The 18574-nt window shown below is 37.0% G+C and overlaps 1 long non-coding RNA gene across 2 annotated transcripts; it reads right to left on the bottom strand.

Annotated features, from left to right (window-relative positions):
* Positions 1-5273: 5273 nt before the first annotated feature.
* LOC113039388 (uncharacterized) lies at positions 5274-13263 on the bottom strand. Of its 2 annotated transcripts, none has more exons than XR_003274977.1 (5): positions 13029-13263; positions 6515-6845; positions 6043-6208; positions 5885-5943; positions 5274-5504 (listed from the first exon to the last, which is right to left on the bottom strand). It is a non-coding gene; the product is annotated as an uncharacterized LOC113039388 (long non-coding RNA). The 2 variants fall into 2 exon arrangements; XR_003274976.1 differs by having other exon boundaries at positions 13033-13259.
* Between the last annotated feature and the right edge of the window lie 5311 nt (positions 13264-18574).

The following is an 18574-nucleotide window of genomic DNA, read 5'->3' as shown; positions in this document are numbered from 1 at the left end:
CTGGAATCTTCTCTTTATGTCGTCATAAGGGGAAAGGTTATCTCCCCTTTATCTGCTTTGCCGGCCCAGAGAATTTGGAGAAAACATTTAATACAGTCGCAATGTTATCACAGGCGTTACAAACTGAATTTTATGATATGGATTCGACAGCACCGCCACAAACAGTGAGTAACAGTGTTCATTAATGGCTGATCTGTGATCAGTGATTTCTGATGTGTAGCTAATCATTCAAGTTCACACATCTTTTATTACTGTTTATGCATCCGTGAATCAAGCCAGTGACTAAACGATCAACTTCACGTTGTTTCCTTTTAGTAGCATAGCATGAAACAAATCTGTTATTTAAATTGTGATTTACCTACAGAGAGCGATCAAAGAACGCTCCCTTTATATTGTTCGGAGCTGTCAATCACACATCAAGTATATCAGCACACTTGCTCAAACTGCAGTTATAATGAATGATGATGTTATACTGTACAACGAAGCTCTTACTGTATTCATGTCAATATTATGTTTGCTGTTAGTTGTGCTAAAGGATTTTGTGAGAGAAAATGCATTGCAATGACAAGATCACTGCATTCACGCTATGAACAGACTCTGTTTACTCAGTGCTGATCACTGCAGCCTTTCATTTCATAGGAAATTATCTAAAAAATAATGCTATAATCAACACTTCCACAATTCGTTAACCTCGACAGCTGTAATAGTAAAAAACAAAAACAAAACAAAAACCGTAGTAAAAGTCTTTGAAAGGGGTTGCACATGTAATAAATTAAATTAAATTTATGCATTTAGCAGACGCTTTTATCCAAAGCGACTTACAGTGCTTTCAGGCAATCAATTTTTACCTATCATGTGTTCCCGGAGAATCAAACCCCCAAACTTGCGCTTGATATTGCAATTCTCTACCAATTGAGCTACAGGAATACACATTTTGAATGCAAATATGTCAGCCAATCACTACAGCTGGCGTTTACTCTGAGTCTCACAGACATGCCCCTTCAAACAGAGCATTCAAGCCATAGGGCTAGAATCAGGATATAAAAATGCCTTTTTTTCTAAATTTTAAACGTAAATATCATACTGAAAAAATAAGTACAGTACACCTCAGGAAAGATTAAAAAAAAATTACAAAAAAGAAAATAATGCACATCATGGGACTTTTAACTTTAACTCACAAACCAAGCTGCTCACCCTACATTTATTAAATGGCATTTATCATTTTTGCAGATGTTGCTGCAACAAAGAGTAAAAGTTAATAGGCCTAACTGATCATAAAAACTATTACACAATTGCCGAAAGATGTTTTCCATGTCCGTGGGTTAAAGCGACCTCAATAATGTGATTTTAGCCCCAAAAAGTGAATTTTACTAGAGGAACCCCACCAAAAGACTTGTTTCATTGGAGGACCCCCTCGGCCCATTTTGAGTAGGAATTGGGCAGGTTTTGTTGTGAAAACCTGGCAACCCTGAGTCTCAGTATGGCAGCAGCAGTGGATGGATAGGCTAGCAAAATGCGAACTGGCTATCTGAAACTATGGCCTCAGCATCCGATGCGATAGGGATAATGTGACCAGATGTCCTGTTTTTCCCCAGGAGTCACAATTCGTTGTTAATCAGACAGAATCGCACTGATAGAAATGCTCTCTCTCTCGCACGCTCCACTTCTTCAGTTCTTATACACTGTAAAAAATGTGGAGTAGGATTTACTTGAAAAAAGCTTGCTAAGTTTTTTCACTCAGAAAATTGTAGTAAATTTACAAACATTTGCTAAGTAAAAGCCTAAACATAATTATTAGTAGGTTTAATTAGACATTTTTAAGTTATGTTTACTTGGAAATTCCCAGTTAATTTTGGTGACTCTTTGTTTCTGAATTTTACATTGTGTAGCCTAATGCTTATTACTGAAAAAAAGCGTACAACTGTATTTTTCTTTTGCAAATTTTGCACTCATATATTTTAAGTACAACTTAAACATTGAATTTAATAAAATCTGTGAGTTTATGCAATTTACTTTAACAAGGTAACACTGGTAAATCACCGTGCTATTAAAGCATTTGGTTCACTTGCAAACATGCAAGTAAGCATGTAGACAGTCTGTTATCATTTTAAGATGATATGCCCACTCAATAAAAGTAACAGCCACCTGAACACAGAGACCTCAATACTTGGTACACCACACATAATGACGGTGAATAGTGTTTGAGTATCAATGGGTCATTTTGAATAGAAAATAAACTCCAGGTGTCACAAAACGGTATGTTACTAAAACAAACAACAACTAACAACTAAAATAAACAACTAACAACAAAAGCAACCATAAAACAGTGTACATTTTTAATTACTCATGCCCCATTGCTTGATGGGAAATATGGCATCATAACTTTGATATTTACTTAAAGAATCCTTGTAAACATAACAAATGGTTCCTAGTAAAATATACTTGAGTTTTAACTTTCATTTCTACCTAGTCAGTTCCATTTGAATTTACTTGTGTACTTAAGTAAAATAAATAAAATTGAAACCTCAAGTAGCTTATTGAATTAAACATGATATTTTGAAGTAAAAAGACAAAATAGTATTTGTTTGTAAAATTTACTTAACTGATGCTATCTTTATTTACAAGTTCAAAAAATCATTTTTTACAGTGTATACAGTGCACTCAGTTCTAAGCACTCAAATACACACAGCAGTCCAAATGTCTATCATGTAGTCATTATGGATTAAGTGAACGTAAACAGGTGGGTGAGAAATAAACGTGTCTGTTGAATGCTTTCTGTCTTAAAGGGACAGCATCCCTAATTAAGTACCTATTAATGTCATTAAAGGTGCAAATTTTTTTTTGTTATACTGGTTGAAAGTCTCCTCACACCCGATAGCAATCAATCAACAAATATCGACAACCCAGTCTTCGTTCCTAGTTTTGTAGTAGTTTTAAAGTTTTCTCGCTGGTTAATAACACATTAAGTAACCCAGCGGTTCCCAAATTCAGTGCTCGAGCACATATTTTACATGTCTTGCTTAGTTAACACACCTGATTCAGATGACCAACTCGAGCTACGTGAATCAACTGTGTTCCAGTCTATAGTATATGATCCCTACACCGGGTTCACTGCTATTGTTCATAGAAGCTGTTCTTCATCTAACAATCAATGAAAATAAAAATAAAAATAAATACAAATACAGATCTACAATTACACTAGTCGCTAAAAGCGATGTCATGCCTACAAAAATCTTGAATACATGCAAAAATGAGAGAACCAACAAAATATTAGCAACTGATTATGTTGTAGTCAATATAGACTATAAAGTGTCAACTATCAAGTGTCTGAAAGTCTAAGTTGTCATTAAAAACAAGTCAGACATCAAATTAGTGTAAATAAAAAAGATTTAAACTCTAATCTTTAATGTCATACTTAAACTAATGTTTGTTGGGTGTCTGAGCTTCATATTCATCATTATTTGTATGACTGAACTGTGATATTTATCTGGTTGAATCCTCCCTCAACCTCAGTTAGTCTCCGCTAACATGTCTGTCTCCTTTAACATGGCAAAAAAACAACAAGCTTTTGCTGATCTTACATTTTCTAATTAATTCTGGGCCTGTTTTGGCATTCTTGTACCATTAGTTTTCAAACTAGCCCAGAATTTATTTAAAGTTTTGAATTTGATATCCATATCTACTGGTCTGTTATTTTGTGTTGTGAGCATCGTATTTGACCTTTGACCTTAATCTTTTCTTTTGGAGAACCTAAGCAGTGTAGATGCCTGGAACAATGGTTTAAGTATGATAAATAAGATACAATTACCATAATAACAGAATAAACATCCTATTTTACCAGTAATAATGACAACAAAGGTAGGAAAAATACTCTACTCATTACTAAAAATACTCTTCTCATTTCTTCAACAAGAAGTTGCCTCTGAAGCACCTCCTGCTGGACGAACCATTGAGAGAAGAAACATTCACAAACTGTGCTGAAGCACTTCCACTCTTAATAATATCCTTCATCTAAGTTCTTTATTAACTTGATATCAAAGTTTGACTTCTTGTTCTCTTCTTTATCTCTTATCATAATACGAGCAAATGGTAATGCATAAATTCTGCTCATCACTATCAGTTCTTACCCATCTGTGAGGATTTGTGATTACCTGACAGTAATAGATTTAGCTGTTGTTGTATCCTGAGATAAACTAGAGTGATCATTGTACAAGATACTATAACCGTGTTACCTCAGAGAGGTTAATAAAAATCAATTTTACTGGTATAAACATACACATGAGCTTAATAATAATAATAATAATAATCATGAGCTTAATAATAATAATTTACATTGACAAATAATGTTTTAACACTGTAAATATATATAGCACTCTGCTGACCTTTAAAGGGGTCATCAGATGCCCATTTTCCTTCTTTAGGGTTTTAATGAAACTTCTATCACAAATGTTGGTTAAGATCTTTTAGTGATAGTGTAAACAACACCCTTTTTAACTTGTCAGAAACAGCTCTGTTCACAGAAACCTGTTTCAGTTCATATCTCTTTAAATGCTAATGAGCTCTGCTGACTCCACCCCTCATGATATTGTTTATTTTAGCCGCAGAACTTGCTAACTAGCACATTATTAGGAAAGGCGATTTGCACAGATTCATAAAAGAAACTTATAGTCACTTCTTCTGGAGGTGAAGCCGGATCAAGAATGATTCGCGTGAACACATTTATTTAGATCGGGGCATATTCCTTCAAAAACAAAAGTAATCCTCTGTTTTCAGCAGCTCAGATGTTGAGAGTAAATGTTCATTATAAAATCCAACAACAAAACACTTCAATCACTTAATCTGAGACATTCTTTTTTACACCTGCTCCAGAAAAATCCCAGCAGTGTTGCCAGATTGGATGGACGATTTACAGCCCAAGAAGCTCTCAAAAACCTGCCCATTCCAACAACAAACCAGCCAAAACTTTCACTGTCAAAATAATGTGATAAAATATTGGCATGTCAATCAAGGTTACTAAGGAGCATTTTTACCTCTCTAAAGCAAAATAATGATGACAAAATAATATAAATAAATAGATTAATTATCCAGGTAAAAGGATAAAATAAGAGCAAATACATTAAAGAGATCAGACTCAAACCTGTCCAATCTGGCAACACTGAATGCCAGTGTCAGTCACTTGTGTTTGTATTTCTCCAGGAGACACTCAACATGTAATTAAAATGGAGACACCCTTGAACATCAGAGTGAGAAAACTTTATTGATAAAGGCAGAAACAAATATCCAGTGTAAGCAAAGCAATCTTTGTTAATTTGCAGTATCTATCATTCAGGATCACAAGCCTGTCAAACATCACTTGAAAATATTCTGACAAAACTAATATCTTCAGTTGTATTTGAAACAGTAATAGTATTTAAAGCCAGATGCCGTTATGAACAGAATCACAGAGAGTTTGATCATCGTTCTGTGTCGAAACACGTGTAAATCACTTCAGTCACTTCAGATTCCTGTAACAGTAAATATAAATAATTCACATTACATAAATAACAAAAACGTCCTGCAGATTCATCAAGAGGATTAATAAGACATTGGACCAGAGCAGCAAATTTAGAGTATTATGGGATAGAATCAGTGAATATTATGGGATAGAATCAGTTTTTCTTCAATTGAATTATCTAATGGAGAATTTCTGTGTCTTTTCTGTGTTTTATGACTTTTATTATTACATTTTTGTATAAAAGATAAAAAATAAAACCAAGCAACATGATTTACTGTTGAAAGCATAAAACGTGTAAAATATAATATACTGCTCACTGCCAAATATGTGTAATGAGTACATAATAATACATAAATGTAAATTTCACTGAAACAACAGAGAGACTCTTACCTTCATCAGTTCAGTGTGTTTGTAGAGTTTTACAGCAGCTTGAGTCTCGTCTTCATGAACTGTAATGACAGGCATGTTCATCAAAACATGAAGAATATTGTTGATTCACAAATCAAACTCAATGTTTTACAGATGTGTGAGCTGTAGATTCACTCGACCTGAGACTCTGTGTTTCCAGCAGATACAAAACATCACCATTACAACCACAATCACCAGAGATCAGCACTATCTGAGATCCTAAGACTGAAGGAGGTGAATGAGGATCTGAAGGAGAACCTGAAGGAGACTGTGAAGGAGTCTGGTGTAGGCCTGGTGTTGTAGCGGCTAAATAAATCAACACATATCTCATAGTTATTTTATCTGAACATGTCTGACAGAGTTGATGTTTAATGCTGGAACTGTTAGTCCACATCTGAATGTGTTTCTCAAGATTTAAGATTCATATTTGACATGATTATACTGTTAGAGAAGAAAAAGTCATAAAAAATGATCAAAAAAAAAAAAAGGTAAAAGGAAAGTGCTTCCGTAATTGTGTGTGTGGTTTGCTTGTTTTATAAATACTCATTAAAATAATTATTTGTGTAAAAATACTTAATAAACAATAATTCTTCTTGATTAATTGTGACTCACCGTAGACAGTAAGACTGAATCTGTGTGTATCCTCTGGTCTACTGCTGCTCCTGATCTTCACTTCATAAAGTCCAGAGTGTGTGGTTCTGGTGTTTGTGATGATCAGAGATCCAGTCTGATCCAGCTTCAGTCTGTCTCTGAATCTCCCATCAGTACCATTAAATATCTCACTGGTCTTCGTCCTAATTCTAGCTATAACAATATTGTTAGTTCCGAATTTCCAGTCGATCCTATCATCTTTCTGTATTTCAGTGACATGAATCTGTAGAGTGACAGAATCTCCCCTCCCTCACTGACACTGACTTCACTGTGTCTGTATCAGCAAACACACCTGGAAAACAAGGAACAAAGGCTAGTTTTATCAAATTTACATTCAAAATTAATAATATTCAGACCAATCACATGAACACAACAGAAGCAAACTGGTGTGTGGATTATTAAATTCATTTTTATAGTGATTTTGAACAAAACTGATTTCCCCATGCAGGAACTGTAAAAACTGCACACAATGTAATAAATATTACATTAGTATTGTAATAAAATGTTCATAATGTAATAATGGTCCCACTTTATATTAGGTGGTCTTAACTACTATGCACTTACATGAAAAATAAGTGCAATGTACTTATTGTGTTCATATTGTTTTGTAAAACACTTTAGCTGCTATTGAGGTGGGATAGGGGTAAGGTTAGGGAGAGGGTTGGAGGTATGGGTAAGTTTAAGGGTGGGTTAAGGTGTAAAGTATGGGTCAACAGTGTAATTATAAATGTAATTACAGAAATTAAATACAGATGTAATTACATGTAGTTTTTTTTAATATAAGTACCATGTAAAAACATGTATTTACACAATAAGTACATTGTACTACATTATTAATTAAAATGTAAGTACATAGTAGTTAAGGCCACTTAATATAAAGTGGGTCCAATAATTTTTTAAGTGCGTAATAAAATCTTGAGCTGATAATGTTACCTCAGGAGGATGAAACGGTCTAATCATATCGACAAAATTATTAATGCATTAGGCCTACACATTTAATGGAGAATGTAAACATGATTTTATAACAACATTTAAATGACTATCCTCCTTTTTCCAGAAGACATTTGCTATGTGGGTTGTACTTTATTTTTCAACATATCCTCTGATGTACATCCATGTTATAACTTGTATTAAAGTGAAGAATTGTTCATTTGACCTGTACTTCACATTGGCGTTGTCTGAGGAAGATAGCACAATCTATCCCTGTATACATTAGAAAATTATTATTTTTAATTTGTTCATAAAAACTGCCTCAAATTCAAGGACATAGAATTCAGTATAGGCGCAACTGAATAGTTCCTAGCTATAATTTTGATCTATTTAAAATGTATTTATATGTAAACACTGTCATTGTTATCATACCACGGACATTTTTGAGATGTTAAAATCCATATGAAATCAAAATTTACAATATTTTATTTTGTTAGCGTACATTGATGGTCTTAAGGTTAACAATTAATCGTCTGAAAAAATAATATAGTAGTCGTGGTATTGCTGGCATGAGACTCAAACACACAACCTTAGGGTTAGGAGTCAAACTCTCTTACCACTAGACAACGACTTCCCTTGACTTTATCACTTTTGCCACGTGTTGTTTTTCATGTCAAATATGTGTAGTTTAGCCCCGAGAACGCGATTTGTAACTGAAGGACCCCCTCAAAACACGGATAGTTTGATCTAGTTGTGAGTAGCAATGTGTGTGTGTGTGTGTGTGTGTGTGTGTGTGTGTGTGTGTGTGTGTGTGTGCGGGCATGTGTGTGTTTGTTTGTGCGCAGGCACAAATATTTTGCCCCGTATGTATTTTTTGCCCCCGTTTGTGTTTACTACTTACACAATAATTCACACTATTTACATGATGTTCGTAAAGCAGGATCTTAAGTAAAAACAGATTAGTAAAAAAAAAAAAAAAAACTCACCTACAAGATGCCACAAACACAAACAGAACCAAAATCTGTCAAACATCTTCAACGGTTTCAGTCCACAAATAAGAGAAGACAAACTCTTCAAAACAGGTTCAGTATTAAATGACAGTTGAACTGATGAGAGACTGAACTGTAGTAAAGTCATGAGAAACTCTACTGTCAGCTAAAATGTCTGCACATCTATTAGTGCTGATACGTGTGAACATCTAGCTCTATTCACATGTTAACTTGACAGCTTTTAGCTCCGGTTAGCCACGGCTTTCCTCTTCTGTTCATTGCTACAGTTTTCAACAGAAGTAAACTGACCCATAACATGAAGAGGAGAATATAAATGTGTCTTAAAGCAGTGTCTTATCGTCTCTTGAGATCCTGAGAGTGTTTAGCTCTGCTATCTCATGTAACTTCAGCTCATTTGGTCTTCATTTCTTAGCAATGAAGTCTCAATTGCTTCTCCACTCAAAGAAAAAAAAAAAAAAGAACATGGTGACTGCAACAATTTTTCACACTTCTTAGACAAGCTGCTAAAGATAGTGACTTCTGATTTGACAAGATAATCTGTTTTGAGCAAATGTTTGGATATTAGGCTGGTAAATAAAATAACAACTGACCGTTCACAAAGAGCTTGACTGACAGGTGATCTGACCAATCAGAACAACATTATGCTTGCTGCTCTTCATTTACAGTAACTCAATGTTAAAATGCATTATAAAAGATGATTAAAACATTTCCAATATGACTAAATATGAAAATGTACCAGGGTTAAGCTGTGCTGTTGTTGGTTGCCACAGTTATGGCAATAAGCTAAAATAAATTCCTTTAAAGTACTTGTTTTGCTGCCAGAAAACCTGTCATGTCTGGCACTGTATGAATGGCTTTGAAGACATCTTTTTTGTTTTTATTATTAAAATAAAAAAATGAAGTACCTTATGTTTAGAAAGCACTGAATTATTAAAATGTTGCTAATATGTTTTCAATAAGGTACTGGAAAGAATTACTGTCAGTGAACAGTTTTATTTTTATTTTATTTTATGAAATGCCAAATGTATCTCCAATTATATAATCACACATGCACTTTGATATTCTAAGTACATTTAAAGTATACCAATATAAATATAATTTGTTGTTATTACTAGTGATTTAGTAGTTGTTGTATTAAGACCCTTACAAGTCTGTTATTTCTAATGAAAAAAAAAATATACAAAATAGAAATTAGTATGCTAAAATATTAAAAGAATGACAAAATTTACAAATTATCCTTATTGACGTTCTGTTGTTGCAGTATACTGATTAAATTTAAATATTGTTATTTAAGATTACAAAAAAAATATCATTGATTACATTTACATCAACATCAGTAATCTAATGATTTACCTGATTCTAAATAAGACAATATTATGGTGTTTACATGAGTGGCTTTTAGAATATTCCTTTCATCCTTCCGTTTTTGCATCTTATAGTACATATATCAATTAATGGCACACGTCATTATGTCACCACACGACGCCTTCCAACTTCCCATCCAGAATTTCACGTATAAACATATAGTGCGTCTTCGCCATGATGCCATTTACAGTTTTGGGGGTTTTCATTTTCATTTATGAAAGCTTTAAGTGCAGTTAATGGTTTGTAAGTGCATACAGATGATGTGTTGAAGCTCATTTATTTCCAGTAAAAAATGGTCGACCACTGCCATTATGTACATGTGTCATAAAATGCGGCCAAAAGTCCTAAACAATGGTAATGATGTGATTAAGGTCTTTACCGGTCTATACTGCACTTAATCAGAGTATTGTCTTAATCATGTTAAAATCATATACTTTTTGTCTATATAAACACACTCATTGACATCCCCTAAACCATCGACCGTCTTCGAACCATTTGCAGACCCTGGAACACTGGCACACCCTGGAAAAAAAACCTGATGCTGCTGGTGCAAGTATGTTGGTTCCCCAGTCTGGATAGGTTCCTGAGCTTCAGGGAGGGGCTGAGGCAACTGAATGCCATCTCCACCAGATGGCAACAGTCAGGCCACAGAGCAGGTGCGCTGTTTGCCCCCAGCACACTTCAGGTGCTGCTCTCTACTCTAGGGGTTTGATTGGGCCTCTTTATTACTCTGAACCATCCACTCTTCAGGTGTCACCAGCATACACCAGCAGTTGCTTGTCCCAGTCTTTCAGGTTCTGCCAAATTGCAATTATGGTGTTGATTTCCTGATTGGTCCGGCTAAGAGCTGTGTGACCTCGGAGTCAACAAACAAACACAGGCACAGTCAACTTCCGATAAGTTATTTCTGTGCTGCTCAGCCCAAAGATCATATGATCAGATTTTGGACAAAATTAAAACTTGTTGTAGAACTAGCAAACAAACATTTTTCATTTACTTCAATATGGCTGATGGGCACATTCATGGAAAATGACAAATGAGACACCACCAAAATTGTCATAAACCAGGGAATGAAATTACAATAAAAAATAAAAAATTGCATAACATTTGCAAAAGTTATGTGTTTGTGCAAGCGTTATATTTCTGGAACACTAGGTGTTGCTGTGTTCAAACTGCTGAGGTGCCTCCGGGACATGGTTGGTTGAATGATGATCCCTACCAATTTTTGTGCAGATATATCAAATGGTTTAAAAGATATGGCAATATATGACAAATTTCAAAATAGCGGAGAGGCGGTTCAGTCAGTCCCAGAAAATGGCATCGACAGATTCGGCATGTCAAGGAATCCATATATAATTTTCTAAGACCATAATTTTATGATTAATTTGTTCAAAAGTTACTAGCAAACATGTGTATTTTTGGTATTTCATGACCCATAGGTGGTGCTGTTCCAAACTTTAGCAATGACCCTCAGATCAAAGAGTTGATGAAGTGTACCAAGTTTCTTTTCGATTGATCTAAGTTTGGCTGAGATACAGCCTCGGAACCAATTATGGGTACATGAACATGTATTAAATAACTCATTGATTAATTTCTAGGACAAGAGTCACTATTTATCTTATATACTGTACAATATTACAGCTGGTATCTCTCTTTAATAGAGAGGAACATTTCACATCTTCAAACCACCCATTCATTCACCATCCCTTCCCCCACTTTCTCAAATCTCTGAATCTCCCAGTACACAAGAAAATCTTTAATGTAGCTTTTCGTTAGCATCGCACATCCAGACCTTTTAACTGATGGCTGAAGGTCAGGAATCCATGGTAGCTTTCTTTGGCCAAGGCCCGCCTATAAGGCCGTTTGACTGGCATATCAAACAGCCAATCATGGTTTGTTTAGTTTCAGCGTCACGTTAAAAGGGGGGTGAAATGCTCGTTTTCACTCAATATCCTGTTAATCTTGAGTACATATAGAGTAGTACTGCATCCTTCATAACTTCAAAAAGTCTTTAGTTTTATTATATTTCTAAGAGAAAGATAGTCTGTACCGATTTTTCCCGGAAAAACACGACCGGCTGGAGGCGTGACGTGTGGGCGGAGCTAAAGAATCAAGCGCCACTAGGCTTTTGCGTTGAGAGCGTATGGAAGCTGTGACATTACCGTGAGGAAAAAAACATCATCCAAAACATACCATGGCTAACAGATTCAGCCGTATATGTATGATCCAGAATCAGATCCAGAGCAACATGCATACTTTTGAAATTGTAGGGTCAAAAATTTATAAAGACTTGTGTTTACATCGTTGTCACACCTTTTGCACCGTGGATTAAGCTGTAATCTGCTGATTGGTCAGTTTGAATGTCATATTTAGTTTTAAGTCACATGGTCAAGGAAGGGATTAAAGAAGACTATTGCTCTATCTCTTTCTCTTTGCTGTCTCTTTGCTTTGCTGGAGCGCTCTTCTCATGGCTCTGTCCTCTGTCCCTCTTTTTCTCTCCCTTTCTCCATCTTTCCTGCTCACTTTCTCTCTCAGGTAATATTACATGTTGGGTACAATTAACTATATGTTTTACCATCCTTCATCTATTTTGTAATCAATTCAAGTGTAACCATAAAAATATTGTTATTAAACCATTTCAATTATTAATTATGTGCTAACTATTCTTGATTCAATATTAAAACTTTAACTATGACTTTAAAGTGCTACCTATTGCAATACAATACAGTCAATCAATAGCAACACTCTCCCACATATTTAGCTGTTGTAACTGCTTTTATTTCTGTCATTGGTATAAGTGGAAGTGGTAATAGACTACACATTTTCAATCGTGCTGATAACGTATCTTTAGTCCTTTGGCAATCCTACAGTCTGAACCACTGTAGAGAAACTACCTACTACTTACAAAATCAATTATTTACAATCAACAAAAACAAATATTAATTTTATCTTTGTGGTGATTTTGAATCAAACTGATTTCCTGATGCAGGAACTGAAGTTGATTTGAGCTCCACTCAGAACACACTTTAACTTCAGAAGAGAATCACATCACGACTGAAACTAAAGCTGCTGCTGTTTGAGCTTCAGTGTTTCATATAAAACACATTTAGAAAAAACAAACACTGAATCTGAAGAAAGAACTGAAATCATTAAAAAAAAAAAAAACTCACCTACCAGACGCCACAGACACAAACAGAACAAAAATCTCAAACATCTTCAACGGTTTCAGTCCACAAATATGAAAAGACAAACTCTTCATAACTGGTTCAGTAATACAATGAGAAATGATCTGAAGTGAAGCTGCTCTGTGGTAACGTGAAGTGAAACTACCATCAGCAAAAATAACCACACATCTTTAAGTGTTTATGGGTGTGACTATCAACTGTAGATCTTTCTTTGCAGAGTAATTTATTCTGAACATTGAGTTGTATGCCTGAACTTCCTTTTCTGTTCAGTGTTAATGTTTTCAACAAAAGTAAACTGACCCACAGCATGATCAGTGACTAGAGAAGATAAAAGTGTCTTAAATCAATGTTTGATCTGCTCATGAGGTCCTTTTGTGCAATGTATGTGCCTCCTAACAGAACATAAAGAGTCGCTCTAATCCGGAGAAGACATCGATCTGAAGGGGAAAATGGACATTTTAGTCCCCAGGGTGAAGGTGTGTCTCAGTGTTTGTCTGCTGGATGTGTGGGACATGTGTTTTGGGGTGTGTGCTGTGCCTCGTCTATCCCAGAAATTCTCAGTGAAGTCTCTCAGAAAGGTTCTGTGAAAACATGAACATCATTATATCATACATCTACATTGTTCTCTGTCAGTATGCCCTCTGGAAGAGTTTTCGTGGAACCTGGACATGTTTGAGGCTGTGAACGTTCCCTGTGAAATCTGCTTCCCTTTCTCTTTGTTTACATTAGTGAGCAGAGTCTGACTAACCCCTAAAGTCTCCCCCAGTGATGAATAAATACTCATGACACTTATAACACGTCTCTTTTGTTTGTCTCTTTCTACTTCTAATCATTTATAGTCCCTCCCAGTTTATCTGTGCCATTCATCACCCTTGATCCCAGTTATCTCAGGAATTTGCCATAAGGTCTTTTTTTTCTGATAGAGGTAAATTTGGATGTCTGTGGTGGTTGCTGTTTCCTGTTTGAGGTCAGTACAATGGACAATGGCGGGTGTTTGTCCGGTGGCAACATGAACAGATGTGGACCCCTCCCTAGAGCTTGAACTTTGGCTTCAGGTCATGGTGTTTCTTTGGATGCTGTTGTTTTCTCTGTATTCACGCCTTAATGTAAAAAACAGCACTGTTTGTGCAGGACATGTGGACAGTTTCCAGCATCAGTCATAATTCTCTGTAAGGTGCTGGTTGGAACTTCACAACATTTATGAAGCTAGCACGTTTGTTACGTAACTCCTGACCCAACGGAAATGTTCCCAGATGGTCCACACATTGAGAAGAACTGAGCGCCGAGTTATGCATGTTATTCTTTCATCTGGTCGCACAGACCACCAATGGAAAAGTATTCCTCCCACAACAGCTTCACCTTATCCAGGGTCAGAGGTTAATGGGTGCTTGGGGCAAAAATACCACCAAAAATTCAAAAGTCAAGATAAGGGCCTCTTTTCCTTTAAGAGGCAATATTTGGCCCCTGGAATTGTTTTATAGGTTGTTTTTATATAATTACCTGTTTAAATGTATGAATCTGTGTTATCTTTATCTTCATGTTTCCTTTCACCATATAACTTAATTGGAATCACTTTCAGAATTTTTTTTTTTTTTCAGCTGACGAACGATAAAAACTTTGAGAGCCAATCAGAATCCACCTGGGGCAAAAGAGATCGAGCATTTAAATCTCCAGCATCTGCTTGTAATGAACAGGACTTTATCGTCCATTAATGTGGATGCTAATAAAGTTATCTTTGTAGTTAACATTTTTGGGGTTTATTATAGAATATGATAAATGTTTATTATAGAATAGAATAGAATAGAACACCTTGATATGGGACAAGCATTATAATGTTGAGATTCAAATTAACACCCTCCAGTCTCTTGCTACAAAAATTTGATTTTGATGAGAAATATTTGAGTTGATAAGTTCATTATGAGATCTATGGACTTTGACTGCAGACTTTAAAATCTTAGCACCTCCTGGTGGACGACCAGTCGAGAGAAACATATTTATTGAATATAATATGCATTCAGTCTAGCCACACTCTCATTGGGAGACTAACTTATTGAGCCTTTTAAAAAATATGGTAAGATTTTTATTTTTCATTTAATTATAATCTTAAGTATTTTATGTATACATGTGTAGAGATTTTGTAGTTTGTTAATAAAAATCATGACTATCAAGCAAAATCAGGCAGTAATTAACAGTATTAATGTTTTTCACTGTAACTGGTTCAATCCAGTTTAATCTGGATAAATATATCATAAATATATCATATATATATATATACTGTATCATGTATTATTATTGTTGTTGTTATTATTATACTTATTTTGTTCTTCTGTAAGATTTAACTGGATTGAACCAGTTACAGTAAAAACATTAATACTGTTAATTACTGTTATATATATATTAGTTATATATATATTAGGGGTGTAACGGTTCACAAAATTCACGGTTTGGTTCGATACGATAGACTGATGCCGCAAGCGCACCGCGGGTCATGTAACAAGAACTAACCAATCAGCTTCATCCTTTCCCGTAAAAACGTTGAAAGCTCAGCCAAGATGAAGGAACAGTTGATCATAGTTGTATATGGATTGCAATTTTGAAATAAATTTAGTAGCAGAGCTACTGCAAGCAATTTTTAGAGCTGCAAATCCATTTATCCTTTGCTGAAATTTCCACGTCTTCATGGGGAGAGCACGTCATTGTTGCTTAGCAAAGACAGACGCCTCATGAGCGCTTCTGCCCGAGCGCTTTGGAAAGGAGGAGAAAGCGGCACGACTACCGTTTTCCACGTGTTTTTAGGCACGATATGTGAACGGCCCCTAATGCGCTCGCTCACTCAGTATGCGCTGAAGGCTCGTTGCAAAATGTCTTATGCATTTAACAGACCAGAAATAGAAGATCCTCCAATAACCAACAGGTCTGGTATTTGAGTGCCCTTTGGATTCCCTGTAAGCTATAATGGTGATGACAGAATGAATGGTAAATAGTAAGGTCTCATATCCGCGGCTATAACGTAAATGAAGCCTACCGATCGCTGCGGTGATGTCTTTTGCCCTGTTTGAATCAGTTGGAAATGTCGGTCTAAATGCTGCGGGGATAGTTTGTTGCGTGTATGTTTCTCCTTTTTTTCGTCTTTTCACAGATACTGACACAATAAGGTGATGTCGGCGTAAATGAGTTGACATGTTTCAAGTATTCCTGCTGGTGTTTTTTTTTTTTTTGTATTCCCACTGGTGTACCCTATTGTCATGTAGCAGATGCGACATACCGTAGTTTTTTATCCACCACTCTCTTGCCATCACCATTATAGCTTAAAGGGAATCCAAAGTGCACCCAAACACCAGACCTGTTGGTTATTGGAGGATCTTCTATTTCTGGTCTGTTAAACGCATTGGCCATTTTGCAACGAGCCTTCAGCGCGTACTGAGTGAGCGAGCGCCTGACTGAGTAGACTAACATAAACATATAACATACCTTGTTGAACGCATATCATTATATTTCTCTTCTTTTTTATATATATAATTAATTAGTCCAACGAACCGTTCGGTATACATAATGCGTACCGTGTACCGAACCGAAAGCCTCGTACTGAACGGTTCAATACGAATATGCGTATCGTTACACCCCTAATATATATATATATATATATATATATATATATATATATATATATATATATATATATATATATATATATATATATATAAATATATGGTAAGCAAGGACAGAAGGCTGTGATAACAGGAGAACATGGTTTATTGAGGCACAAGCAGAGGAGCAGGTATTGCACTGTGAGGAAATAGTGATGGAGGTAGTGGTGATGATCAGATCCGTTGGTGGAGAACACAAGACACTGGAGGTAGTGGACACACACAAACAAACGATGGAAACTTGGAGATACTGGAGATCGCTGGAGAGAGGTAAGCAGAGAGATAGTTTAGTCCTTAGAGTAAGCATGCATGTTAGATCTTGTTGCAAACGAGACCGGACGCTGACTGGGTGCGTGTGTGTGGTATTTATGGGAAGGGCCCGTTGCAGTTGGTGGTGGGCCGCGTCCCAGATCCTCTCGCTCTCTCGGAATCAGTAGTCGACCGATGGAACGTCCGAAGGTTCTCCTGACCATGGGAAGAGTGGTGTTTGGTAGCCGAGCATGCACTGCAATGGAGTGAGTCCGGTGGAAGGCTGTCTTAGGGAGTTTTATGCGTACTCGGCCCACCCTAGGAACTGGTTTAGCCAATACCTGCACTCCTCCAGAGCTAATTTGATGACCAGTAGCTCTTGGTTACCGATGTCGTAGTTGACCTCCACCGGGTTGAACTTACGAGAAAAGAAGGCACATGGATGGAGGCGGCTGGGATTCCCCTGCTGCTGGGACAGGACTGCTCCTACTCCAGTGATGGATTCGTCGACTTCGACGATGAAGGGCCGATTGGGTCAGGATGTACCTGGAGTGGAGCGGTAGTGAAAGCCTCTTTGAGAGAGTTGAAAGCCTCCATGGCGGCAGGGGTCCAGGAAAGAGACTTGGGCTTATTACAGTGGAGACTGGTAAGTGGGTTGGTGATGGATATTTAGTTTTGGATGAATCAACGATAGAAATTAGCAAAGCCGAGGAATCTTGGAGTTCTTTGATGTTCGTGAAAACATCCACCTTCCCCTCGTCCATCCAGATGCCACTGCTGTTGATGTTATACCCAAGGAACTGCACTGAGGGCTGATGGAAGGAGCATTTCTCAGCTTTGAGGTACAGGTGGAAGGCCCTCAGGCATTGCGGGACCTCCGCAACGTTGCGACGATGTTCTAAGCTCCAGGAGTAAATGAGGATGTCATCAATGTAGACGAGAAAGAACTTGTGGGGGAACTCCTGGAGCACCTCATGGATGAAATCCTGGAATACGGAGGGGGTGTTGACTAGTCCATACTGCATTACCAGGTATTCGTAGTGGCCAGTAGGGGTGATAAAAGCTGTCTTCCCCCTCACATATCCAGATGAGGTTGTAAGCACTGCGGAGGTCCAACTTGGTGAATACAGTGGCACCACGGAGATGTTCCAGGGCAGCTGGGACGAGAGGAAGAGGATAGTGGAATTTGACTGTGATATTGTTGAGGGCATGGTAATCAATGCAGGGCCACAAGCCTCCGTCCTTCTTTTCCACGAAGAAAAAGCTTGAAGCAGCAGGGGAGGTAGATGGATGGATGTAACCTTGTGCAAGCACCTCCTTGATGTAGTCATCCATGGCCTTCTCTTCCGGGATGGAAAGGGGATAGATCCTTCCTTTCGGCACTGGCTCACCTGGAAGCAGATCGATGGCACAATCCCATGGCTGGTTTGGAGGCTGCTTGGACGGGCGTAACAGGATGGAATGTTAATAGATTGTTTTTCTACAGGGCTCTTGATCGATGTGTTACAGACGGGAAGAGGTTCTGGGGAGAGTTTGGCTGGAACAGGGAATCCAGTAAGACAGCCCTGGAAACAGGATTCGCCCCACTTCAGGACTTTGCCCGTCTTCCACTAGATGACTGGGTTATGCTGCTCC

This window comes from Carassius auratus, chromosome 22, assembly GCF_003368295.1.
Source record: "Carassius auratus strain Wakin chromosome 22, ASM336829v1, whole genome shotgun sequence".
NCBI classification, from domain to species: Eukaryota; Metazoa; Chordata; class Actinopteri; order Cypriniformes; family Cyprinidae; genus Carassius; species Carassius auratus.
Note: the sequence above shows the minus strand (reverse complement) of the source record. Positions and strands in the feature narration are given on the sequence as shown.